This window comes from Capsicum annuum, chromosome 9 (assembly GCF_002878395.1).
Source record: "Capsicum annuum cultivar UCD-10X-F1 chromosome 9, UCD10Xv1.1, whole genome shotgun sequence".
NCBI lineage: Eukaryota > Viridiplantae > Streptophyta > Magnoliopsida > Solanales > Solanaceae > Capsicum > Capsicum annuum.
The window spans coordinates 142,954,670-142,964,995 of NC_061119.1; the positions used below are offsets into that span (position 1 = coordinate 142,954,670).

The 10,326-nt window shown below is 35.9% G+C and overlaps 1 pseudogene; it reads left to right on the plus strand.

Moving 5' to 3' along the window:
• Window positions 1–621: 621 nt before the first annotated feature.
• On the plus strand, window positions 622–8,682 carry LOC107862187 (annotated as a pseudogene).
• The last annotated feature ends 1,644 nt before the right edge of the window (window positions 8,683–10,326 follow it).

The following is a 10,326-nucleotide window of genomic DNA, read 5'->3' on the forward strand; positions in this document are numbered from 1 at the left end:
AACAAACATGTATAATAATTAAGAGGCATATTAAACTCAAGAATTATCATCAATCATAAAACATCCCCAACATTAGACACACATAAATCTCATGGTTAAAAAATGGACTTAGCATACATGCTCTCAAATCCATTTCACAAATCATAATTCATTAAGACAATGAATTTCATCGCGCAAGAGAGATTTCGTAAATCGTGCTCTTAAATCACTTTTCGAAACTCATAACATATGGACACATGACTACAATTCAAGTACATGGAAAATCCCTCTATTAATTTCATAATTTCATCAAACATGGGTTCATGATTCATGCTCTTCAAACGATTTTCAAAACCCATTACGTATATACACATATATATCTTCAAAGCTTGTTAAAAATAATAAACTTACGCTCATGAAATATAGGATAGTTCCACATACCTCGAAATCGATGAAAACATAGAGAAATTTGACCTTTGAAGCTTAAAATTCTCAATCCTAGGTAGTTTCTCCTCACTTGTTTATGTAGAAATGATTTGCGAATTTTAAGAGTGATAAGACGTGTTTAAAGACCTAAATTTCGTTCTTAAGGGAATAGGGACGGTTATAGGGGGTGAAAAGACCTTAGTACATTAAATCAAAATGGAGCAAGTTATAACGCTTGGCTATAGCCCTGTGGCGCATGGCCATAGCAAACCACTGGGTTTTGCGGCGCACATCCAAAGTCAACCTCAGGGTTGGTCGCGCAAGGCCAAAACCAACCTATTCCAGTGGCGTTTGGTGATTCCTCCGCGGCTAGGATCCTTTGAGAAGGGTCCTCTTTGCGATGCCCACCCATTTTTAACACCCAAGAGTACCCCTAATGCAACCCACAACCACAACACTAGGTTTACCATTGATATAGGGATCCTTAGGATCATTTTTAAGGCATTACTAGAGCGTTAAAAGTACGAGGTATTACAGAAACTACAAGACATATGTATAATAATAAGACTACAGGAATAGCTACACATAAAACACTCTATCCTACTAATAAGGACACACTCCTACTCACTAACCCTCTAAATAAATAAAAACTAATAAGTCACAATTATTGATAATTCAAAATATTTAACATATATATGAAAAAATCATATAAAAAATAAAGGCAAAATGACCTTCTGGACCCCTGTACTATGTCAGTTTTGTAAGTTGAACACTTTTACTTATATGTTTGTCAGCTGGACGCTTGAACCCATCAAAAAGCAACATTTTGCACCCTTTGATCGTTGACCTTGCCTATGTGGCAAGGTCATGGTGACTAGGACAAAGAGAGTATAGCCACTTGCCTGGGGTGTGATTGGGGGTCAATTTTTGACCAATTTTACATTAAAATAATTAAAAATAAAAAAAATAATTTAAAAGGGTAATTTTTGTCCTTCATCTTTTTAAATTTAAAAATATTTTTAAAAATTTAAAATTAATTAAAAAATATTTTTAAAAATTTAAAAATAATTTTTAAAAATTTAAAAAAAATAAAAAAGGGTCCTTTTTTTCCCTCCATCTTTTTTAATTTAAAAATATTTTTAAAAATTTAAAAATAATTTAAAAATATTTTTAAAAATTTTTAAAAAATAAAAATATATTTTTTCCCTCTCCACCCCAGCCCCTCCCCACCCCCACACCCCAACCCCCCCCGCCCCATCCCCACCCTACCTCAGCCCCCACACCCCACCCCAACACTCTTTCAACCCCTCCTCCCCACCCACGTTCACTTTTTATTTTAATTTTCCCTCTCAATTCCATTCTTTTTATTTTTTTATTTAAATTTAAATTTGAAATCTTTTTATTTTTTTGGGAATTAAAATTTAAATTTAAATTGAAAGTGAGTGATAGTGAATATTGAAAAAAATTAGTGAATTTCGCTTGAAAAAAATTAAACTTTTTGTGAATTTGTTAAAAATATTCAAATTTAAAAAATCAAAAATTTATTATGTTTGTATATATGAATTTGTAGTTAAAAATTTAAATTAGTTGGAGAAGAATTTTAATTATTTGGAATGAATTTGATGTTTAATTTGTGAAAATAAAAATAAAAACATGATTATTTTAAGTTTTTCTACAATTTATAATTTTTCATATTTAATTAAATTAATTTTAATATTTAATTTGTTATGTAGCATTTTAAAAATGACTTGGAATTTAATGTAATATTTTTTTTATTATTTTTATTTTTTTTAAATGACGTGGCAGATGACGTGGCATATGTGTCAGGCGTGGCAGCTGACATGGCAGCTGACGTGGGGGAGAGTGTGTTACACTCACCAAAAAAGTTTTAAAAGATTGCTTTTTAGTGGATTCAGGGGTCCAGATGACAAACATGTAAGTAGAAGTGTCTAACTTACAAAACCGACATAGTACAGGGATCCAAAAGGTTATTTTGCCTTTTAAAAATGGCTTGAAATTTCATGAAATTCTTGAAAATGACGTGGCAGGTGACGTGGCATACTTGACACACGTGGCAGGTGGCGTGGTACACGTGACATCTTATGTGGCAGTTGACGTGGGAGAGTGTGTTACACTCTCCAAAAATGTATTTAAAATATTGTTTTTTAGTGGGTTAAGAGGTTCAGATGATAAATATGTAAATAGAAATATCCAACTTACAAAATCGACCTAATACAGAGGTCCAGAAGAGCATTTTACCAAAAATAAACTTGTTTGAACTTTAAAATTAGCAAAGTGACAAATAAATTGAAAGAGGAGTCAACACAATGTTACCATAGTTGAACAACTCATTTGACAATTCTCTCCGTTTCCCTCTTTCCTTTGTTTTCCCAATATTCGAAAACCCTCCACTCTCCATTTACCTAACAAACCCAAAATTCTTCCTTTCTACAATTTCCAAGCAAATCACTGAAAAGAGTTCAGCAAGATTGAAACGGGTCGTCGTAATCTCAGTAATTATCACCATTTAGTGAAGGAACAACACCAATCAGTTGATGGGTTATTAACGCTTTTCAAGAAAGCTAACCATGACCTCACCTTTTTCACAACAAGCTCGAAAAGGAATTTCAACAAGTCTACCCTGATAATGTTTGTATCTAAAGCAACCCCTTTAATTTTTCACTTTTTTTTTTTTTGGGATAGACGTGGTGTCTGGCTAGCTTGTGTGCACCAACCCCTTTTATATTTTTTGTCAATCCATTTCTGGGTTTTGAATATTTTTATTGTGTTTGCTGTTTTTTCCCAAAATTATTGGGTTGCAGGCAAACCCCATGAAGTTAGTTTCGAGGATTAAGAAAGTTCAGGATGAAATGTCTTAGCTTGAAGGAGCAGTGTCGTGAGCTAATTGCAGCTAAACAAGTACGCCATCCATTTCAATTTATTTGTCTTGTTTTGATTTGACATGAAATTTAATAAAGTAAAAGAAATAATTTTGAATCTTGTGGTCTTAAATTAAAGATATATAGAATGTGTCAAAATATCGTCTAATCTCTTAAATATGCCATGTAGAAAATTAAGATTAAAGTGTTACCAAAAAAGGGAGGAGACATTCTTTTTGAAACAGACTAAAAATGAAATTAGGACAAATAAATTGATACGGAGGGAGCATTACTATTGCTAGATTACAACTAACTTCTCTTGTTTCTCATATTCAAAAGATGAGAGTTGTGAAAATGAGATTGTATTAGGAATTAAGCTATGTGAGACAAGGTGGGAGTGGTCTCCATGGTAGACAAGATGAGGCATGTGAAGAGGAGGCGCACAAATGCCTCAATGAGGAGGTGTGAGAGGTTGACTGTGGTGGGTTTGAGTAGAGGTAGAAATAGGCCAAAGGGGAGAGATGATTAGACAGGACATGACCTTAGATAAAAGGTTGTGGAAGTTGCGGATTAGGATAGAAGGTTAGTAGGTAGTTGAGCATTGTTCCACTTCCGGCGGAATAGGCTTGGTGGTAATTTGGTGCATTGTACTTGTTTCTTCGTTCATATCAGTAGTAGTAGCATTTTTCTCGTAGTTGTTGTCTTAAGATATTTGCTACTCTTCGTTATTTTCTGTGCTTCGATTATCATATTATTTGGTTATTGTTTCTTGTTTTTTGATTGTTATTTTACGTTTTTCCGATTATTTGCTATGTCCTCTTTACTACCGTATTTTTCTTTTTAATTGCTTTGATGCGCATTACTCGAGCCAAGGGTCTTTCGTAAACAAACTTTCTACTTGCACGAGGGGTAAGGTCTGCATACACTCTACCCTCAGCTTATGGTAGTACACTGCGGTATGTTGCTGTTGTGTCTGCTCTATTTGGATTTGTTTCATTTCAGTACTCAATAATATGTGTTTCAAGACAAATTAGCATATGTATGCATACTAATCGATGAGTGTATTTCTCTTTTCTTCTTTGGAACCTTAATATTATTTGAATTTCTTGCACTTAGATAAAATTAATATGTAAATGTAGGAGGAAATAAACCAGATTGTTTGAATCATGCAATATCCTCACGAGGCACCGTCATAAGATTAAAGTTTCAGCTATGTATGTTGGCCTGCATTTGTATAGTTGGTAATGCCAGGAAGAGGAAATATGTCAGTTGATTACGTTCAAATGAAAGAATTATATTTTGGTATTAGAATAATCTTTAATAAATAACCAGAGAATGTGGGGTGATTAAAGACTCCAGTGTAAAATTTCACTTATCATGCTATCTAAGAAAGAGATAAAAGAGGAAGTATCAAGACTGATTCTGTTGAGACTACGTTACATGGATCCTTTGTTTGCCTTGATGTATATCTGTTGTAGTGTTGCAGAGTGGCATGGGTAGATATATTTCTTACATGATCTTCACTACACTAAAATTAGTAGAAGAACAATACAGAAACGTATTGTATACAACAACAACAACAACATACCCAGTAAAATCCCATCTAGTGGGGTCTGGGGAGGGTAAAATGTACGCAGGCCATCCAACTACCTCCTAAGAAGTAGAGAGACTGTTTCCGATAGACCCCCGGCTCAAGACACAGAGACAGTAAATAAGATCGTAATAAGACAAGAAACAAGATGAGAACACAGGAAATGGCACCACAGAGTATTACGATACACTAACACACCGCAAGCTCCCACCTCCCCCAACCCACCTAACACGCACTACCCTACTGACCTACTTCGAGTTCTCCATACTTTCCTATCTAGGGTCATGTCCTCAATAAGCTGTAACTGCTTCATGTCTTGTCTAATCACCTCCCTCCAGTATTTCTTCAGCCTACCCCTACTCCGCTTGAACTCATCCAAAGCTAACCTCTCGCACCTCCAAACCGGGGCATCCGTGCCCCTCCTCATCACATGCCCAAACCATCTCAACCTCACTTCCCGCATCTTGTCCTCCACTGAGGCTACTTCCACCTTCGCCCGAATAGTCCCATTCCTAACCTTGTCTACCCTAGTTAGTCCACACTTCCAATACAACATTCTCATTTCCGCCACCTTCAACTTTTGGATGTGAGAGTTCTTAACTGGCTAATACTCTGCTCCATACAACATGGTCGGATGGACCGCCACTCTATAGAATTTGCCTTTAAGCTTGAGAGGCACCTTCTTATCACACAAAACTCATGAGGCTAGCCTCCATTTCATCCCCCCGCCCCAATACGGTGTGTGACATCCTCCTCAAGTGGTAGTGGTTGTGTAGGCTGAACTAGTTTTGGTCAATAATAATCCAAGTCACTTCCATATTATCGTAGAATCCATTGAAATGTGATTATTGTTGATGGGACACATTATGTGATATTTCACTAAGAAAATAGGTAATGATTACCATTGACGCTGGACTTCAAGTCGATATTGAGCTCAGCAAGTCACTTTATGATGTTTATCTGCTCGTCCCCTTTGGAAATGCAAAAAGAAAAAAAAAAGAAATAGAATATGTGTGGCATGTTGTTGGTACCAGAATGTGCGAGCTAAAATGCTTATAAATGCATTGCATGTTTATTTATCGTTAATTCGTTATGATCGTGGAAATGTCACTACTATGACAAGCTCACTGACATCTGTTAAGTGTGAGACAATGAGAAAGTGTAAGGATATTCAGGGAGAAACAAATTCACATAAGTTGGTCAAACTGACTAAGATTTCATATGATGCTAACATTTAGTCCTTCAGAAAAACTGAATGCTGTGTTGAATATGTAGTAGAAACCTTACGACAGAATCTATAGCATTGACTGAAGACTTGCCACAGATGTTGAGTGCCTTAATGATGGAATCCACGAAAAAGAGAAAGAAAAGCAGTTCAAAAATTGAAAACAAAAATTAAGAAGTGTACTTCTATTTGCAACCTATGGATTTAGTTGTCCTCTACCTCTTGATTTTTTTGAACATGCTCTTCCTTGGATTAGTACTGGAGCGCAAACGTGAAAAGTGCAGTGTGAAATTTGAATGAGATGTATCTTTATTTGAGTAGTTGAGGTTACACAAAATCAGAGAGTCTCTACATAAAGTTCGTGTATAGCTTTTCTGTACTTTACAAGTTGCTACTGTTGGGACCAAGACTTGCTGGTTATTAGTAGTCCCTCCATTCCTTTTTATATGCTCCCTTTTCTATGTTTTTAGAGTCAAATACAAACTTTGACCAACATTTTAACATGTATTTCTTAATCAAATTGAAAAAAGGAAAATAGCAATTTATAGTACTTTAATTTTAAAAAATTAAACTAATCTAATCTAATTTAGCTTTTAAAGATAGTCAAATTGACTCACGGAAAACAAAGGGAGCATCTAAAAAGGAATGGCGGGAGTACCAAAGAGGTGTCCAATCACCTCATTCTTTTATTAATGTTGTTCTTGCTGTGCTGCTTTGGGATTTAAAAGCTTTTATGCTGGTTGCACTATAAACAGGATTTGATTGATAAAGCTCGGGCAACCTTAGTTGGGAATGGGTCGTTGCTGCAAAAGTTGCAATTATCCGCAGGTGTTCCTGTCACCAGTGATTCTGATGATCCATCATATGCTAGTTTCAATCAGGTAACTTGATAGTTTCAATCAGGTAACTTGATTTTGCAGCATAATTCTATAGGATAATGTTGGTCCTAAATATATGGTTGAGTGTTAAGCCATTCCTCTCCTGCTAACCTTAAACCATTATATCTTGAAAGATTGCATGCTTGAGTTGTAATCAGTGTGTGTAACACATTATAATTTGCTCCACTAGATGTCTTCTAAGGTTCTAACATGAAAAATCATTCTCATCTCACATTCTTCTTTATCTATCAATTCCTATGATTTACTCCTCTTTCTGAAATTACTGCAATATTATTGACTTCAACTAGACTATGGCAAGGTTGCAAAAATTTCCAAATGGTGTCTAAAGATTCTGCATCATTTGCCAGCAAGCAACCAAAATCTAATCTGAAGGGCAAGGATTCCTGATTTAGTTTCCATGGCATTTAAGTGCTTGCTGTGGTGGCAACGTAAAAGCTGCACTTTTTGTCTTTTTTTCTCATCACCACTAGCAAATTGATGAACCTCAGCGATTGATGGTTTGTTAAATCTTCTTTTGAATAGGATTTTACTCCTGCACTGCGTTGTCAACTTTGGCAATATACAGCTTACTATAACCATAGACTTAGTTTAGGAACAATACGAATTAGTGGAAATCAAAAGTAAGTTGTTGTTACATTATGTCCAGGTAGGTATAAGCCAGAGATTTTATTTAGAGAATCTCTAATTTGTTTAAAAAGAGTTATCTACAAATAGTGATATGAATTAGGCCTGAATAAAAACGTCGATTAGTTTGTGATTAGGCATAGTTTGCTAATTTACCTTTATTTCTTTGGGTGCTTCCGAGCTCCAACCCTGGTATGTGTGTGGGTTGGCTTTTGCTGACACTCATAACACTCATTGTTTAAATAAATTTGTGCTTTTAGTTTTCTTTTCTAATGAGAAAGGTAAATTATTTTATTAAGGTGTACCGATGAGGGTGCCAAAAAGTACAACAAAGAGAGAAATATGAAATACCCTTCTGCAGGTTGAAGGAATTCAGGAGGTCGGACAACAACATGCTAACTAATGACTAATCCCACAAGTGGGTCTGGGAGGGTAGCGCTTACTCAGCCTTACCCCTATCTTGAGAAGGTACAGAGGCTGTTTCCGAGTTCAGGAGGTCAAACACAGAGACAAAACTAGATGCAATGCTCTTCCTACATCATAAATAAAGACTCTTCAAACATCTAGATTTGATATGAAAGATACTGTTTCTCTTATCATTTAAGAATCTGTTGCATGTGTTGTTTTCTCCTGTCATGAAAGTGTCTGTTGTGCTTTTAGCTTATTTTACGAGATTTACTCGATGATCAATAGTAGAATGTTGGAAATCATGTAACAATACCGATGATCAAGGTCATTCGTTTGAGTAGATTTTTTTTCTTGAAGGGGTGTGTACTTTTTGCTGACTAACTCCTCCATTATGCAGAGGATGAGATCCCTGAATCAGGGGAAGATATCAACCAGATGTTGTTTTCAGCAATTGTCCATGACAGCTAAGAAGTCATTCAACCTTTGAATTGGAAAGATGCTTGATGTAAGATATCTAGTATATGAGCTTGTGGAACATATAATTTGTATCATTTTATATTCCAAAATGGGGATTTTGCAACAGTTTCTTGGAGAATTCTTGTGTAATTTGATTCTTTTAAGTTTACATAGTTGTTCTTTCTTGCTATTTCAGATAGGACTTAGTAACATGAAGTATTCTGCCACAAGAAGGTAAAACTCAGAAAAACAAAGTATAGCCTATATCTTTTTTGCAGTTCTTTTTTTGTTTTTGATCTCACACAAATTTCCTGCAAAAAAATGTTTGAAATTATATAAACTTATCATATTATTCGTGATGACATGGATTAATCGTCACACAAATGTCATAGCATGTTACTATAAGTTTCAAAGTTCTTATACTTAAACCACATGCCCGATCAATAAGAGGGAGTAAATTTTTTGATGATTTTCAGATTCAGTTTCATCTTTCAAAATCCAATTTCTGGTGTTTCTTCTAAAAAAGAGCAGCCTAGTGCATTCAAGCTCCTACTGTGCATAGGGTTCGGAGAAGGGACGAATCATAAGGTTTCTTTTGAAGATTTGAAGTACTTTTGGCAGGATTGCTGGTGTTGACTTTTATTAATAATTAAAAAGGGGAAACGTCACCCATTAGTACACAAAGTCCTTAATTAGGTCCCATAGCAACACTTTAACATAATTATTTAAACATAATTATTTTAAATAGCAAAAACTTGCTACTTTGAGGGGACCTATATTTACACTTTATACAACTGACTCAATTAAATCTTCCTCATCTTATCAGGGACCTCAATTTAATCTTCCTATATTTACACTTTATCTCTCCTACTTTCCAAAAGGGGACCTATATTTACACTATATACAACTGACTTTAATAGGGTGTGGAGAAGAAAGATAAAAGGGGGTTGGTGCGAGGGTGAGGGGTGGGGGAGGCTGAAGAAGAAGATTCTTTTCTATTTCTTAAACAACAACAACATACCCAGTATATTCCCACCAAGTGGGATCTGGGAGGGTAAGTGTACATAGTCCATACCACTACCTCAAATGTGAGATAGAGAGGCTGTTTTCGATAGACCCTCGGCTCAAAATAAAATAACCAAGATAAGGTAAGGAATAGTAATAGAACAAGATATAATAGAAATCAAGACAAAGAATAGTAAACAAAAGTCATAATAACGCATGAAACAAGATGGAATAACAGAAATAAGACGTCCACAAAGTAATACCCTATCCTAACGAACCAAAGACATCCACCAACCCCCATACCCTTCTACTAGCAGCTTCAACTTCTGGACATAGCCCTAAGACTACCAACTCGGCTATCCCAAAGCTCTCCTAACTACTTGCTACGACTCACCCACATGTATTAACCTTCTAACCTAATTTGCGTCCTCTATACCTTCCTATCTAGGGTCATGTCCTCAGTAAGCTGGAACTGCTCCATGTCACGTTTAATCACCTCTCTCCAGTACTTCTTCGACCTACCCCTACCCTGCCTGAAACCATCCAGAGCTAGCCTCTCACACCTACGAACTGGGGCATCTAGGCCCCTCCTCATCATATGCCCGAACCATCTCAACCTAACTCCCGCATCTTGTCTTCCACCGAAGTCACTCCCACCTTTTCCCGGATAGTCTCATTCCTAACTCTATCACCCCTAGTAAGCACACACATCCAACACAACATCCACATTTCTGCTACCTTCAATTTTTGAATGTGGGAGTTCTTGACTGGCCAATACTCCACTCCATATAACATGGCTGGATGAACTACCACTCTGTAGAATTTGCCTTTAAG